At 37.3% G+C, this 17,256-nt stretch overlaps 1 protein-coding gene across 7 annotated transcripts in view; it reads right to left on the bottom strand.

Moving 5' to 3' along the window:
• PPD5 (PsbP domain protein (Mog1/PsbP/DUF1795-like photosystem II reaction center PsbP family protein)) overlaps positions 1-17,256 on the bottom strand; it is a 199,858-nt gene that overhangs the window by 160,494 nt on the left and 22,108 nt on the right. The window contains exon 2 of one of the 7 annotated variants that reach the window (XR_016361946.1): positions 3,259-3,398. The exons of the other annotated variants lie outside the window; for them this stretch is intronic. The gene's annotated coding sequence lies outside the window, so the exon portion shown is untranslated. The remainder of the gene's footprint in view (positions 1-3,258; positions 3,399-17,256) is intronic. 7 annotated transcript variants of the gene reach the window in all.

Below are 17,256 nucleotides of genomic sequence, written 5' to 3'. Positions count from 1 at the left end.
TTTCCAAACACAAATTTCACAATAAACAAATTGCTAAGTTCAATAAGTTTCAAAGGAAGTATATTACGAAACAGCATGTCCTAAACTTTGATATCTTCCACAACTTGATCAAACAAGCTAAAACTTGAAGTGCATCTCACAGACCCTTATAAAACTTTACAAATACATATGATCTTCCTCTACAATTGAGTAGTTACCTAAACGAACAAAATGCATCTCACCATTTTGAACATGTAAAAATTATTTCACTGTCTTGCATTCAACAGGGTGTTCATAAAAAAGTTCTCAACAGTTTATGGTATATTTGCAAAGGATCCCTAGAGTACACAAAACATCTAGTTATCTAATCACATGTAAACAAACATTGTCACTAGTAATTACGTTAGTCAATTATAGAAAGTAATGAGTATATGAGCTTCCAACATCTGAAAATCCACTTACATATCACCTTCATGTCTATTTGATGCCACATTAATTTTTGTTAGCAAGGTCAAAGTGATCTATGATATTTTAAAAAAACGGAATAAAATTATATTAACGATGCATCATCATCTTTTGAAAAGTCTACTACACCATGTAATTCATCAATGAGTTCATCTATGCAAGGTATTGGATCCAATTGTTTAGGGCCCTGTAGTTTATATACACATTCTGATTGTACTATCCTTTTTCTTCACAGGTGCCACCAAAGATGCAAAAGAGCTAGAGTTAGGTCTTATGAATCATATGTCCAAGAGTTCGTTAATGGTCCTTTCTATTTGCTACTTGTAACCCCTTGGATGGAAGTATGGAGCAGTTATAACTGGTTTGGCACCCTAATATAACATTTTCAAATCCCCTATCTGGTGTTAATCCTTGAGGCAAATCGTTGAAAGCTAGACTATGCTTATCAAGAATTTTTTGAATTTCAAAATGCAAATTACCTTGTTTCTTAGAGGAGCTTGTGGGGTTGATCATGATTCTTCTGCCCATGCTACTTCTCATCTTCAAAAAGTTCTCTCCATCCTCTTTGCAATGACCACCCTGTGTGCTCTATTTGGTAAGCCTCTGAATAGGACTTCTTTCCCATGGACTAGAACTTGAACTCCATAGTTTGATGGTTCATCTAATCGCCTCCAACAGAATGCAACCATTGAACACCCAATACAACATATGTTTCCCCAATGCCAACAACATAGAAGTTGTCACATAGCTCATAATTCCCTATAGTCATCTTGAGTTGTCTCACAAATCGTCTGCAAGGTATGGTGAACCCATCAGCTACAGTCAAATTAAATCCCTCAAAATCTTCTTCTTGAAGCCCTTTCTTCATGACAAATCCTTCATCTATAAAGTTGTGAGTTGCCCCACTGTCAAGAAGAACTGTCATCTTCTGTCTTGCTAGTGCCCCTCTAATTCGGAAAGCATGATGCCTTAATGCTCCTGACAATGCTGCCAAAGTGCCCCCCTTGCTGATTTATTTTTCCTTCCCTTCTCTTCTTCATCTTCCTTACTGTCATGAAATTCCTCATTCTCATCTGAATCACATTCTGAAGCAACCTCAATATAGTGCATTTGACCTTTCCCCAAACACCTATCCTAGAACCCATGGCTCTTTGCAAGTAAAACATAGCTTTTCCCTTTGAAGCTCACTCTTAGTCTCTTCATCTGCTTCTTATTTGTTGCATTGGTCACCTTATTTGGTGGTGGTGGTGGAATTGTCTTTTTTCTGAAGATTTCCCTTATGTTGCCAAAAATTTGGAGGTTTTATATTAGTCACTGGTTTCTTGGGCATGGATGTTTCAAGCTGCAAACTTCTTATTGCCTCCTGAAAGGTTGGGGTGACAAAGTCTTAACTAAGCCTCTAATTTGATTCTCAAGACCCTCAAGGAAAAGATAAATAATTATTTTTTCAGTCATATTAGGTACCATAACAACCACTTTCTGAAAATCTTCTACATATTCATTAACAGATTTGGTTTGCCTCAACTTTGACAGTGCTTTAAAATACTCTTCCTCATCCTTGAGTTCAAATCTATATATCAACCTTTGAGTAAAATCATAAAAAATAGATACCTAATCATGACCTTGAGTAGTCAATCCATGAGACCACCAATCATAGGCCTCTCCTTCCAGGTGTAAAGTTGCAAACTAAACTGCATCATTCTCCTTCATGGGATTACAAGTGAAGAAAGTTTGTAAGAAATTTTAAACGTTCCATCAAAGGTAGGGGCTCCAAATTTTCTTATTTTATTTTTCAAGTTCCTTCCCACTATTGTCCAGCTCCCTCCTATATTCTTTCTTGGGCAGAAAGGTGTTCATCGTGTCAACATATTCCCTAAAAGGTGCTGAACTCCTAAAATCATCAACCAAGGTATTGTAAGTTGCCCTCAATGCAAACAAATTTCTTGTAACCTCTTCCATAGGATTAAGGGACGGATTTGATATGGATGTCTAATTTGCAAGAATATACTTTTTACTAATTTAGAATATGTGGTTTTCAAACTTGTTGGCTCCTCTGAAGTGCTTCCTTTCTCATTAGTAGACACTACTCCTTGGAGTATCTATGTCAATAGCCGTATGGCTTTTCTACTTTTTGCCAAACTATCTACGATTTGCTTCCGATTATTCTGGATGTCTAGAAAAAAAATTTACTCATTTCATCTAGGTCAGTCATTCTTATTTCTTCTTTAGATTTAGTATTTTTATCTTCAACCAAAGAGTTGTTCAAAATCTCTTTATTCTTCTCCTGTTGCAAATACCTTTTTCCACTCACTTGGTTGCATGCAAATTTGTGTAAACCATCAGGCTGGCAAGATCATAGCTCTAATACCAATGTAATGTTTCCTTACTAATTTCTATATCAGATTTGAAATCTTCATATCAGATTTTAAATTAATTAACAAATATTCAGATAAAACACAGATTTCTCCAAAATACACAAATCATATTTACCCGAAATTCCACAACTTCAGATATTATTCCTAAATCTGAAAAGTAGACGGCCTGTAAAACAACATTTCCAGAACTCCGAGGGAGATTACAGAACAGTTCCAGAAATGGAGTTCAAATACATAGCCAGCAGACTCCAAAATAGCCAAAACCTGCTCGGAAACACTAAAATGATTCTAAAACCCACACAAAAGCATATTAATGCCCAAATACATTTATTCCTCGCACTTTGAACAGAAAAAGGCTGCAATACAACAAAAAACTAGACCGAAACACAAATCCAACAAAAAACATCAAAACCCTTGTAAATCAAACCTGCAAACACACCCAAAATCTGCATTGTTGAGCACAATGGCAAACTCTACATGAGTTTTCTCATAGAAGAGCCTCAAACTCTTGTCCTTTGCCTTCTTGGAAACCTACAAACTCTCGTTCTTCAGTCTCATTCTCCACAAGTTTGGCAGCCTCTGAAGAAAAGAAATGAAATGAGCAAAAATCAAATCTAGGAATGACCAAAAATAATGTTGAACCCTTTAAATAGCATGCATAACCCTAACTCACGACCAAGAGCTAAAAATAATTCCATTTTCAATGATATGTTAAGTTTCTCATCCCATCGGTTACCAAAAGAAAACCACTTTCCAAAAAAGATGCTTCTTTAACACTCCACCACCATGACAATTGTTAGTTCCAGATATGGAGTTCAAATACATAGCCAATAGACACCAAAATAGCCAAAAACTGTTCAAAAACACTAAAATGAATCTAAAACCGACACAAAAGCATATTTATGCTTAGATACATTTATTCCTCACACTTTGAACAGCAAAATGCTGCAATACAACAGCAAACTAGACTGAAACACAAATACAACAAAAAACATCGAAACCCTTGTAAATCAAACCTGCAAACACACCCCAAAAACTCACAAATCTGCATTGTGCAGCACAATGGCAAACTCTACAAGAGTTTGCTCATACAAGGGCCTCAAACTCCCATCCTTTGCCTTCTTGGAAACCTACAAAATTCCGTTATTCAGTCTCATTCTCCACAAGTTTGGCAGCCTCTGAAGAAAAGAAAAGCAATGAGCAAAAATCAAATCTAGGAATGACCAAGAATGATGCCAAACCCTTTAAATAACATGCATAACCCTAACTCACGACCAAGAGGTAGAAATAATTCCATTTTCAATGATCTGTAATGTTTCTCATCCCATCAGTTACCAAACATTAGTCACTTTCCCAATAAGATACTTCTGCAACACTCCACCACCATGACAAATTGTTTTTGTAATGTTCCCAAAATACTCCTCCACAAATCATGCCACCTTATGGACAAAGGAATTAAAATTTTAATTTGATGTTAGAATAATATGTCTTTGATCAAATCATCAAATAAAATTCATTAATTTCCCATTTGAGCTACTAATCCCGATTAACAATATTATCAACCAATCTTCTAAACTACTTGGAACAATTTTTGAAAAGGGGACATGACATCCTGAGTATCCATCCATAAACATCATTATGTGCAATCCATTCACTATTTGCAACACCTTGTCTAATGATGGCCATAAATAGTTGTCCTCTGATGCCTTGTTCAGATTTTAATTTAGTATTTAATATCAACACTCATTTAGATATTTTAGATATTTAATCTTTAAGGGAAGTTTTAGTTTTTCAGTTAATTTGTAAATAATATGGAAACTTTCCTGTTCTCATTTTTTTAGAAAGTTTCCATTTATTTTTCAGTTATTCTCTATATAAAGAGACTTTGTCTCCACATTTTAATTAATCTTTTATTAGTATAAATTTCATAACATGGCATTAGAGCCTAGGTAGTTTTTAATAAAAAAAAATTTAATTCATAGCTTTTGCCTTGTATATTTACCAGAATTTTCTTCTTTTTTTGTGTGAAAAAGCATGGGGTCTTTAAGGGAAATCATTTGCAAATTTATGAAGGTTTTTTTCGATTACAAATTCAAGGGTTTTCATCCCTCATTGTTTGTTGGTGTTTTTCATTGGAAACAACACATGAAACTAGGATTTTGACCTGCTTTTCTCTACAAAGGAGTTGCTGACTGGTTTTGAGCGCCGTTTCTGCATTTTTCTATTGCTCATGTGCTTTGTTCTCAAATCTGTAAAGAGCTTTTTGGTTTTGTGCAACTTCCCAATCAAATTGTAAGGCTTTTTGTGGGTATGTGCAAAATAGCCTAGGGCTTGCAGATTTTTTGTGAAGACATTCTAAAAAATAGTAGATTTCCTATTTTTCACATGATGTTGTTTTCTAAGTTTCTATGATTAAGTTTTTTTGGTAGAAGTGTTAAGTTGCAACATGTTCATCTTTCAGTTAGGGTTTTGTAGAATCTTTTTGATTATTCTTGTTTACCGTATGGATAAATAGATTAATGCATACAGACAATAAACAGAAACATGTAACAGCAGTACTCCTTTTATTATTCGCAAATATGCCAAAGAGATTACCTAATGCTTCGAATGATAATTACAATGATTTCCCACGATGTACATATACTATTTCGAAGAACCTTCCCGAAGGGGTCTGTCAACATGTTGGCCACACAATAATTACCGACTACGTGCTAATCTACCCGTCGACTACACAATATTTACCAACGACATCATCCCATCAGCTACACAATATTTACCAACGACATCATCCTATTGGCGACACAATATTTATCGATGACATCATCCCCCCCAAAAGAAAAAGTCGTCTCCGGACGACAATTACAAAATATTCGAGATAGATTAACAAAACGGAATAAATTAACTGACTAACTACAATAAGATAGATTTGTTTCTATCACACCACTTTCACATTCGTTCCGTGCCTGCACCAAATTGGTCTCCAAACCACGTTGCATGTGTAGCCTCTGCTAACACAATACTGGTTCCTTAGCTGACCTTGATAGCCACCCATGCTGCTTTCTCTGCTTCCAACTCCTGGGTACCCTGAGCCAAGTGTCGTTGTACTGTCTTCAACTAGATGATCAGCTCCTCTCAAGCTCTCTATGCATCCACCAAGACAGCTTCACGTCCAACACCTGCTCCAAGTGCCTCAAAGCGTATCACCCCTCTCGAAAGACGTGCTTCCTTGATCTCTCCACCTCTAGCACAATATGCCTGCAGCAGCTCCAGGTTTCATCAACTAGTCACAATTCCCACGATTGATAACTGAACCGACTAATAATTGCCTCTCTATCACTCTTAACTACTCTAATGCTTTTGCCTTCCGAGCTGAAAATTAGTGTCGTTGTTGCATCACCACTAAACTTCACACAAAACCACTTGCATTCATTTGACGCAGAATGTAGAGCCACAGAAGACAGGAAAAATAATCCACGAGAATGTTGTCACTGCGAAATTACTCTGTCCACGGGAATGTTGTCGTTGCGAAATCACTCTATCCACGGGAATGTTGTCGCTGCGAATTTACTCTATCCACGGGAATGTTGTCACTGCGAAATTACTCTGTCCACAGGAATGTATACAACCCAGTTCGCAGAAATGCAAAACTCCACACACGAGAATATCAGCGAGACTCAAACTCCCACGGGACATGTATGCGAGACACATGGTCCGTGGCCACATGTCTGTGGGACAAGTGTCCACGGGACCACGGAACAGGTGTCTGTGGGACACTCGCAACACTTTACTTTTTTTTTTTTAATTTCTTTTTCCTAACGCTACTGCTCTTCATTATTCGGCAACAAGGGAACAGTTCTGGCATGATATATTTTAACTTGGAACAATTCACCGCTTCTAAAATTTCTCCCCTGTCTAATGTCCATAGCTTTATTGCTCCGTTATTGGCTACTTCTCGTATCTGGTATGGCCTGACTCATTTGACTTTAAATTTTCCTGGTTTGATTTCGTTCCGTCTATCATACTTCAATACCAACTGTTCTGGTTGGAACTTGTTCAATTTCAAGTGTTTACCATGCCATGCTTTGCATCTGTTCTATGTCACCTCTATGGCCCATTGTGCCAATAACCACTTCTCCTTGAGTTTGTTCAGATTATACAACCTTTCCCTTAGGGTTTCCATGTCACGTACCATGAATTCCATCCGCAGCCATTCCTTGCCGTCAATAGCTATATTCTTCATTTTAGAACCTTCATTTTGTATTGTTGAAGCTTTTATTAAACCCTTCCTTTTTGTTTCCTATGCAGAACGTACGATGTGTTTTCCTTGTTGTCGACACCTTTCTACTAAATCCGTGGTTCGCCATAACATTTTCTTTCTGCACAGTTCATTTATTATGTACCGGACGATGGAATCTTTCCTTTTTCTAGGTTCGTACTATATGTTCTTCCCCTCAGCTTCAACCGTATCCGCCTTTTCTTCTTCTGCTTCTTTGTATTCTTTCGAACATTCATTTTCCTCTTCTTTCTCACCTTCGTTGACCCTTAGCATATTACAACTCAGAAAGAGTTCGTAGTCCTCTATTTGCCAATGGAAAAGGCTATTCACCGAGTCTAGGTCGTCCTCATTCGATCCTCCTTCTAATCTCAATACTCCTTCGTCCGGTTCCATTCTCTTCTTTCCTTCATCGTCGCTCTCGCATTCACCTTCTGAGTCTGATGACGTTGGCTCCTCACCTACCATTTGTGTGTGTAGGTCAATTATGAATCTTCTACCTCCACACTCTATTGATAGGGTATTTTGTTTCCAATCATGTTTTACTTTTGTTTGCACTAACCAATTCCATCCCAAAATAGCGTCATATCATTTTCTTTTCAATGAGATGACCACGAAGTCCAATAAAAATGGCTACGTTCCAATAGTTACCAGTTGCACCTTCAAGGTTCCCAACAGTTTGATACCGTGCTGGTCTGCCGTGAGCAACTGGAATGTTAGTGGCCACAGCGTAGGTTGTCCTAATTTTTTCCATACATCTTCTAGTAACACATTCATGCCTGACCCTCCGTTCACAATTTTGTCTATCAGAACAGTTCCCAGAATGCCCATCTCGACTACTGTCGGATGCCTTCCTGTCGTAAGTGTCAGTAGCATTGGGTCTGTTGTCGTCGTTCCACTACCATCCTTTCCTATTTCCTCCATCGCCTTCGGAAACGTTGTCATATTCAGAATGGCCGTCCGTAACTAGGGTATTTTGAGAAGGTCACTTAATTTGATCAAGACTTCTATTTGCATCACCTGCCTTATTATGTTTTGCTCAGTGCAGCTCCTTGTTGAAATACCGGTAGTGTCCTTCAATTGTGATTTCTCTGCCTGCATTGCTTTCTCAATTTTTGCCCACGCTTCTTCCAATCTCTTCTTTTCTTCCATCGGGTCGGGGTACAATTTTGCTTGTTTACGGGTGATTGCCAAGACTTCTTCGTCCGCGCCAATGCGGATCAAATTCACTGCTGATTTCGGGCACTTGGCATCTTCATTATCTCCAAGACCGCACCATTTGCATAACAACTTTGGCGCATTTGCTGATGTACAGTTCCGTACAAAGTGGCCCCACAAATTGCATGCTCAGCATTGAACCATCAGGCGGTTGTTCGCATCGTATTGAATTCAGTTACAGCCCTCATTATTATTGTTGGTATTGTTGTTTTGCCCTCTTCTATTATTTTTGTACCCACCCGGAGTGGCACCATCATTGCTGGTGTTTCCGCTCCCTCCTAACGCGGAAGCCTCCTGTGTTAGGAGCACTTATTGAGGTCCTCTTGTTTTCATATTAAAGGGGCATTCTTTTGTACAATGTCCCATAATTTAGCAGATCTCACAGAACTGGTTCTTCAAACAAGATCCCTTTGTGTGACCTTCTGTCTTACGTTCTGTGCACCATAGCTCTTTACCCTTCGTCTCTTTCTGCATATTCTTAAATTCCTTCATCATTCGGAGCATATCCTTCTGGAGAGCTCGGACCTTCTTGCTGCCCTTTTCGTCATCACTGTTATCTTCTTTCGAAGATGCGTCATCTGAATCGAATGAGCTACTTCTTTTTTGTTTTCTGCTCTCTAAGGTCATCACCTGATTGTATGCTTCAGTGTATGATGATGGTAGCACAATCTTTATTTTCTTCCTTAACTTCAGGCATAGTCCTTCAATGAACCATCTCTTTTACAGCCCATCTATCGGCGTTCTTTCCATTTTATTTATTAATTCTTTTAATTTTCTGGCATATACACGGACTGTTTCATTTTTCCCTTGCTTTGTGTTGTATATTTCTACTACGATCTCATTGTCATCATGTAGGAACTAAAACTTGGTGATAAACTCCTTTTTAACTTTCACCCATGTAAATTTTTGGGGATCTGTGTCAGCAAACCAATCAATTGCTACAACCCTTAAGGTTGCCGAAAATTGTCGAACCCATTCATTTGTGTTGGTTATGTCATTCATTGTCCAAATTGTTTTGCATGTCTTATAGTGTTTGATTGGATCGGCCGTTCCATCACCATCAAACTTTGGCAACTTCTACTTTAGTCCTGCCATTATTACTTGATTTTGTGTACGGGCGTTGTTCGGTACTGCAACACCGGCGTTGTTCAACACTCCAACACCGATGCTCTGCACTCCCACACCAACACTCTGTACTCCCCCACCGGCACTCTGAACTCCTACACCGGCGCTCTAAACTCCTACATCGCTGCTTTGCCCTCCCACACGGGCACTCTTTCGGACAGTCATCTTATTTCCAACAGCTGCGTTCTTTGATGAAGAAGGGTCTACATTAAGTGAAGTTGTTCGTTCCAGAAGTGTATCACGGACGAAGAGTTCACTCCACGCTCGTGCTCCCTCGACACTCCGAGTCCTGCAAGTTAATTCCCTTCCATCTGGATTCTCTTCCCTCAACGTATATAGGTTTAGAAATTCCTCCCTTGCTTCTTCCACCAAATCCAACCGATGTCGAGTCTCTTCCAGCAATTCCTCGATGCTTCAGTGTCCGTTGGCAATCTGCTAAAACCTTTGTCTACGCTTGGCCTATTGTACCAAAATTAAATATTCTTATGCAGTGCGTATTCCATCTTTTCCCTTTATCTTATTTCTATCCTTGTTAAGCTGATTTGGCATTAGTCTTCATTCCTCTACCTTTGTTCCAGGTCCATGGGCAATAGCGCCAAATGTTTATCGTATAGATAAATATATTAATGCATACAAACAATAAACAGAAACATGTAACAATAGTACTCCTTTTATTATTCGCAACTATGCCTAAGAGATTACATAATGCTTCCAATGATGATTACAATGATTTCCCACGGTGTACATATACCGTTCCGAAGAACCTTTCCGAAGGGGTCCGTCAGCAACATGTCAACCACACAATAATTACCAACTACATGCTAATTTACCTGTCAGCTACACAATATTTACCAACGACATCATCCCATTGGCTACACAATATTTACCAATGACATCATCCTGTCAGCTACACAATATTTACCGAGGACAATTTTTGTACAAAAATAAAGGTTTTTAGGTTTGCAAAAGGTTTTAACTTTTTTACCAATTTTTCCAAAAAATGAAGATTTGTACTTGGTGCACATTTGTCTTGGAATTTGTGCCATCTCTTCATTGAAGGTTCTTTACTAATTTTTGACAAGAAAATCTGAATTTTGTAAACCCCAAGTTTACCTTGTCTTTTATGCATATGCAAACAGGAGGTATGGCATCATTGACCAACATCATGTTGTCAAGAAATCAATGTTTCAATTGTAGGAATGACAATACCTAAAAGTAGAGGATGCTTTCGATTTTTGAGTACTGATGCCTGGACAAGCTCATTCTAGGTAACTCTACTCCTATAACAATGGGGCATAGACCAAGACAAGTTTGATGAGCATAACCAAGAAGCAATTATATTGTTGAAGTTATGTGTCACCAATGAGACGCTTCCAAAAGTGCTATTTGGCAAGTCTGTAGTAGATATTTGGGAGCACCTAAAAAATCTCCATGAAACATCAGATAAAAAGTCAAGCTTTCTTCTTGATGAAACTATTGTTTTCCCTTGCAATGGATGAGAAGATTGTAGAATGGTTAATAGCACAGGTTATACAGAGCAATATAACAAATTCAACAAGATTCAACAGTACCAATACCAATAGAACATTCATCACTTGTACCAATAATACCAAGATGGTGAAGAAATGTTATTACTTTATTGATTACCAAAAACATGAGTACATCAAACATATTCCAAAGTTCATATATAATGGTCAATTGGTTGGAAAGACCAATGGACGCATCCTCTCACTTCCTAACTACTCATTCCAACAAAGCCAACTAAATCTTAATTATAATATTACTTTATTATGTACTACATATATCCCCCCAAAAAGAAGTTGTCTTCTAGATGACTATTCAACAAAACTAGAAGGAAATCAAACTTCAAGAAGTGGGTTGTGAAGACATCCCTAGGCTCAAGGCTCCACGAAGGAGTATAAGTTCTTGTTCAACAGTCTTCTGTTTGGCATGAACTTCCTACAGAACATGCAATGCATCTATCTTTTTTGCCTCTATTGTTGTGAATTTCTCTTCCAGAGCAGCCTTCTCTATCTTTCATTTCTCCTCCAGGGTAGCCTTCTCTATCTTCTGTTTCTCCTCTAGGATAGCTTGTTTGGCCTTCCATTTCTCTTCTAAAGCAGCTTTTTCTACCTCTCGTTCCTTTGCCAGTTGTCCTGCAGGTCCTTTCCTTGTTGAAGTTCCAAGTATATCCTTCTGAATGTAACTTCCATTTTTGCAAGTGCCTATATGAGAGGTGGTTGTTCCTTAGCGGGAGGTATGGTGTATTAGATTGTACACTACGCAACTATGTCCTCCTACTTCTACCCACCCTGCTGAAGCAACTTCCAATCTGTATGGCAGTCCTTCTTCATGAATGCTACCAAGGGTTCAGCAGCTCTAACTATGGCCCCCAAGTTCTTATTTTTAGCCTGCTTTATGATGTCCTTGGTGCTATGTTCCATATCCTATAATTCTTTCAGGAATCTTTTTGCTTTACCTTCCAACAAGAACATTTCCAAGAGTTCCAAGCTCTCACTTTGTATCTCTTGTTTGTCTTCCTCTTCTAGTTCCAGTGGAGTTGGTGAGGGGGGAGGAATCATTCATTCTTCTTCAAGCAATTTATCTATCTCCTCCAATACTGTGTCCTTAATTGGTATGTCTTCATCAACCACTCTGGTTTCTTTTGTCTTTGCCTTAGTCAGGGCATCCATGTTTCTTGTGGGTTGTACTACCAAAGCAATAGGATGTGCTACTTCCATACCTTGTGTTGTATGCAATCTAAGTTTGTGCCCACACTTTTTCTGACACCTAAGATCTATTACCTTGGTATAGGGTTGTTGAGCTGTAGGAACCAAGTTTGCCACCCTAGGCAATGAAAGTTTTGTTGCCCCCCAATGAGGAACCTTCTGTTGTTTACTACCTTCTCCTTCTCCTTCCTCTATACGGCTACCTCCCATAGTATGGACACTTTCCTATGGACTAAGCATGGTACGAACTCCTTCCTCCATCCCAGTAGTGGTACGTCCCTCCTCACCTCTCATGGCACAGACATCTTCTTGCGTAATAGAACCTCCATAATAGGCATGCTACGGGCGCCCTCCTGCATACTGGTAGTGGTATGTCCCTCTAGCTGCATGTATTTAACTTCAGCACTCCTCGCCTCAACTTGCTGAATCTGGGCAGACTCAAGTACCCCGATTGGCAATGGTCCCTTTATTGTTGATAGATAAGTGATCTCTCTATTAAGTTTGTAGTTATAGTCAAATTGATATGACCATGAGTTTTGTTATTAATGATAATATATATATATATATACATATAATAATGTATATATTATACATATGGTTAGTTATATTATTTTATACTAACTAATGATGTTTAAACCTTGGAGACATGTCTCGTTGAAAGACATATCTCCTTCTCTCATATGAGATCTAAATCTGCATTTGGAAAATATCTATAACTAATGGCAATATAATTACATTTGCAAACACGATCCATGTTACTCAACATGGTATCAAAGCCAAACTACAATTGTAAGAAAACAAGAGATTAAAGTGGTTTGAAATGTTTGAAAAGTTTAAAAGATCAGATTGGATGTAAAGAGCCGCCAAAACACAAGTTTTTCCAACAGGTGGAAATGGAAACTGAATCCTATAATGCGGAGAACCAACTACAATAAAAATAAAAATAAAAAAAGATTTCGATGGACAGTATAAGTTATTGATTAAGGGGGGGGGAATTATCAAATGAATGGGACATGAACTAGCAATGTAGACAGTAATTAAATGTAAGCCTGTTGCCAAAGATATCTTCTGCACCAAAGAGTTGATGTTGATCTTGACGTTGACATTGAAACATTGGTAGTTAGCGGAGCCTTTAAAGTGACTATAATACTGCAATCTATATTGTTCCTTGAGAAGCAAATAATGTTGTTGATACTATTCTCCATGCGGGTTGGTAATCATTATGGAGAATAGGGAAGTCGTTGCACTACAAGATTACCATAGACCACTATTTCAAAGTTCCATACCTTGTAGTTGTTACAAAACATTCTCTGTTGGTGTTCATCTGCATCATATATAATGGATTTACATGCCTGAATTTAACACCGAAGATTAAATGTTCATTGCCAGCATGTGTTTTTGTTACTATCTGCAAAATTAAAGTTCACGGGTTGTGAAGGACCAGTTTTGGTTACATTATGGAAATTGGAATACATGTGGTCTTGCTTGAGAAGTTCAATAACAGTAATTGAACCGCTGCCACCTCTACATGCCTGTAGACAGATATTGTTTGGTGTATAAACTTCAACCATTAAATTATATGTTAATCTGAAATGAATCGATAGTTTTAGTTGGTTATAACTTCTTTTTGAAATTTCCGACTATATGCTCTTACTCGGCATATATGAAGACATATATTGAAGTGGACATTTGCGAGCAGTTTTCAGGCCACGGGGAGAGAGTGGAAACAGAGAAAAATTTAATAATCCTCCTCTACGCTTATTTTTTTCATTGTCCGCTCTTATTTAATGGGCAGCTATTTTGGAGCCTTGTTTTTTGGAATCGTGCATCATTCACAGATCTTAAAACATTTTCAGAATTTTATTTCAACATAATAACTGACAAATGTCAAAATGGAATTTGCCTTGAGAAGTGTCAGAATAGATCTGAGAGTATGTGAATATTATATATAGAAGTGTTAGAACAGAAACTAACTTGAGAAGTGCACAAAATACAATGATATGGGAAAATATCATTTAAAACAGAATTATCACCGAAAGAACATATGTACCATCAGCAGTGGATCATCAAATTGCTCAATGTGCAACATTGAGTTTGTGACATACATATATTATGGATCATATCTACAGGCAGAAAAGAAACCATTATCACCGGAGAATAAGGAGGGGGCAATTTTAATGTCCCTGTTTTGGAAGTAATTTGATTTAATTAATTTAATTAATTAAGTTGTCCAAAATAATAAATATTTTATGAGGATGACTAATTAATTATTTTAATTAAATAAATAAGTGGTATTAAGTTAATTATTTATAAAGTTATCAAATAAATAAATATTAAAAGGTAACTTGATATTTAATTAATTTAATTAAGTGACTTAAATAAAATAATATATCATAAAGTCACTTAATAAAAATTAAATAATTTCTGGAAGCTTCTAGATTTTGGGCCAACCTCTTGAGGAAAAAGTATAAATAGACATCATGGGCCTCATTCTCATCATCCAAGAATTGTTGTTTGAATTGATGACTTTTTGGTGGTGGAGAAGCCAACTAGAGTTTCAAAGGACCCTTTGAGGACGAAAACCCTCATTGATTACGCAATTTTGAGGCTGTAAGATACCAGCTGAATTATTGTTGATTGTTGGCTTTACTTCAGAAGTCCAATCTTGTGCTTCACGGTGGAGATTATTTGAGTACAATAGTTGATGTATTATTGTACTTGCAATAACTGATGTATTGTTGCATTTGATGGAGAAGTTACTTCAGCAGCTGATGTATTGCTGAGATTGATTATGTTATTGAGCAGGATCATTACAGACCTTCATAATCTGCTGTCATGGAGGTTGATTAGCCTATGTGAGTCTCATGGTTTTACTCATACCTTTCGATTGAGGAGGCTAATCATTCTGGGTATTGTTGCATTCAATTCCTATCGTCGAGACAATTGCTTTAGGGACAAATTAGAAGGCGTTTGGTGCTGCAATTAATTATCTAAACTTTTGTCAGACAAGAACAGGGGCAACAGCTTGGGTATTTCGATTTGAGCTTGGAAGGTGCCTATCACATTGGATTTTTATTGTTTCTTCATTAACAACATTGGGCGTCATCATTACTAGGTTCTTCTTGCATTCACTAACTAGTTTGCATTGTCATAAGTGAATAATCAGAAAATCAAATTTGGAACCATTGTCAAACAATTGTAAGCCAAGAGTCTTGACCAATTCATAGCATCATTGTAGTAGACATTTCATTGCAAAGAAGGAGATATAAGTTGTTGGTCAACTACTATTGTAATTGAATATGTTATTGCCATTCATGATCAACTTATTAGTTTGCATGCTAATTGTTTGTCAAAATGTCAATTGGCTATAGGTACTCTTTTTTTGGCATAAATAATGTTATAATTATGCATACCAAATGTTTGTTAAAATACCACTTGGCTGTAAGTGCATAAAAGTCATCTTAGATTGCATCCAAAGTGTTTGTCATAATTACTAGTTGCTGTAGTTGCATATTGCAAGTAGTTTCAGGCACATATATGCATTGAATATTGTCAAAATAAGTGGCATATTCATGTAAAGTCATTGTTTAGTCAATTTAGAGTCATTTATAAACATTCTCATTGATGCTAATTGAAGAAAAGAGTCATTAAAGCAAACTGAAATGTTATATCAGTCATATGACCCTTGTATGTGAAGTGTTTGATGAAATTCTTTGAGCCTTCAATCGGCATTTTAAGATCAGATTTGAGCAGGGTCATTACAGCAATATGGTCCACATTAAATACAATACAGCCAGTATTGGAAACATTTCATTCAAAACCGATGAAAGGTTACATGGCAAATTCTCAACACGGAGAAATGGAGGAGGACAAGATAGAGGAATCTAATAAGAGATATATATCCTTTCTAATAAAGTAGGTTTTGTATTTAGATGGGGCTAGTTAGGAGATATTCACCATAATTAGCGAATAACAATCTTGAATTTACTAAATAACATGCACTATTAAAAGGTAGAACCATGTCTATAGTGACACCACACCAGTAAACAGTAATTTTGGACAGGAGGAGCTAAGTAATTGCCATATGAGATGATATATATCATGAATTCATATTCAGCTATTGGGGATCAGACAAGAAAGAACCAATACTTAGCAAATAATACTACTCCCCACATCTTGTCAAGGAACCTTTCAATTGTAGATACACTGACACTGTTTGGGTAGCTTAACAGGCTGTGCCTTTATCATCTGAAGAAATACATTATTGTATATAGGCCATGACCAGCATTGGATGCATTGAACTTATGTATATGACTCTATAGTGAGGTTTCCTTTCATTGACGGGTAACTGAAGTAACAGACAATACATCGATCCCACATCAGATTTGTTGAACCTAGGGAGAACATTCATACATCCTAATTTCTGCTGCTATCATTCTATTTTCTTCAACTGACGTTATCAATCCAGATCGCAGGAGTATGATTTCTAATCACCAGTTTCTATTGATTACTCAGTGTTTGGGTGATACTTAGAGAAACAATGAATACATTTGATGTAGAGGTGAAGTAACTGCAGGATGAGTCTTCTCATTATTGCAATGTACATGAATCGGCTTTGCAAAATCCATGGCCATGCTTGAATTCTGGTTGAGCGTCTCTTATAAGGACATATTGAAATTGGAGGACGATGTAGGAGTAGAATCTTAAGTTGCAGCTCAGCATTGATATAGAATGAAGGATTTGAGTATGAGTAGCATTTGGTGGACTCTATTTGGGCATATCATTACGTCTTCCATCAAGACTAGACCAATCTTAGAGAGAGGGTCACCAGAAGAGGGGGATCATAAGATGGTAAAGCGGAGTGGGAATCTTACATTGTGGGGGAAATAATAGTCAGTGTTCTATTCCCACTTGAACCATCCTTAGCAAGGAGATGGTCCATTCTCAAATTTATATGGACCCTCACATGCAGATAAGTATTTATTATCCTTGAGTATTATATTTACTTATTGTAATCTCTCTCTTATTTGTAATTCTATACATACTATAGCGTTAGTTGCCTTGATTTTTTCCTTTATGTTTAAGGATGTTC

Source organism: Cupressus sempervirens, chromosome 3 (genome assembly GCF_028749045.1).
Source record: "Cupressus sempervirens isolate cs-2001-9-10 chromosome 3, ASM2874904v1, whole genome shotgun sequence".
NCBI lineage: Eukaryota > Viridiplantae > Streptophyta > Pinopsida > Cupressales > Cupressaceae > Cupressus > Cupressus sempervirens.
The sequence above is the reverse complement of the archived record's forward strand: the minus strand, read 5'-3'. Positions and strand labels throughout refer to the sequence as shown.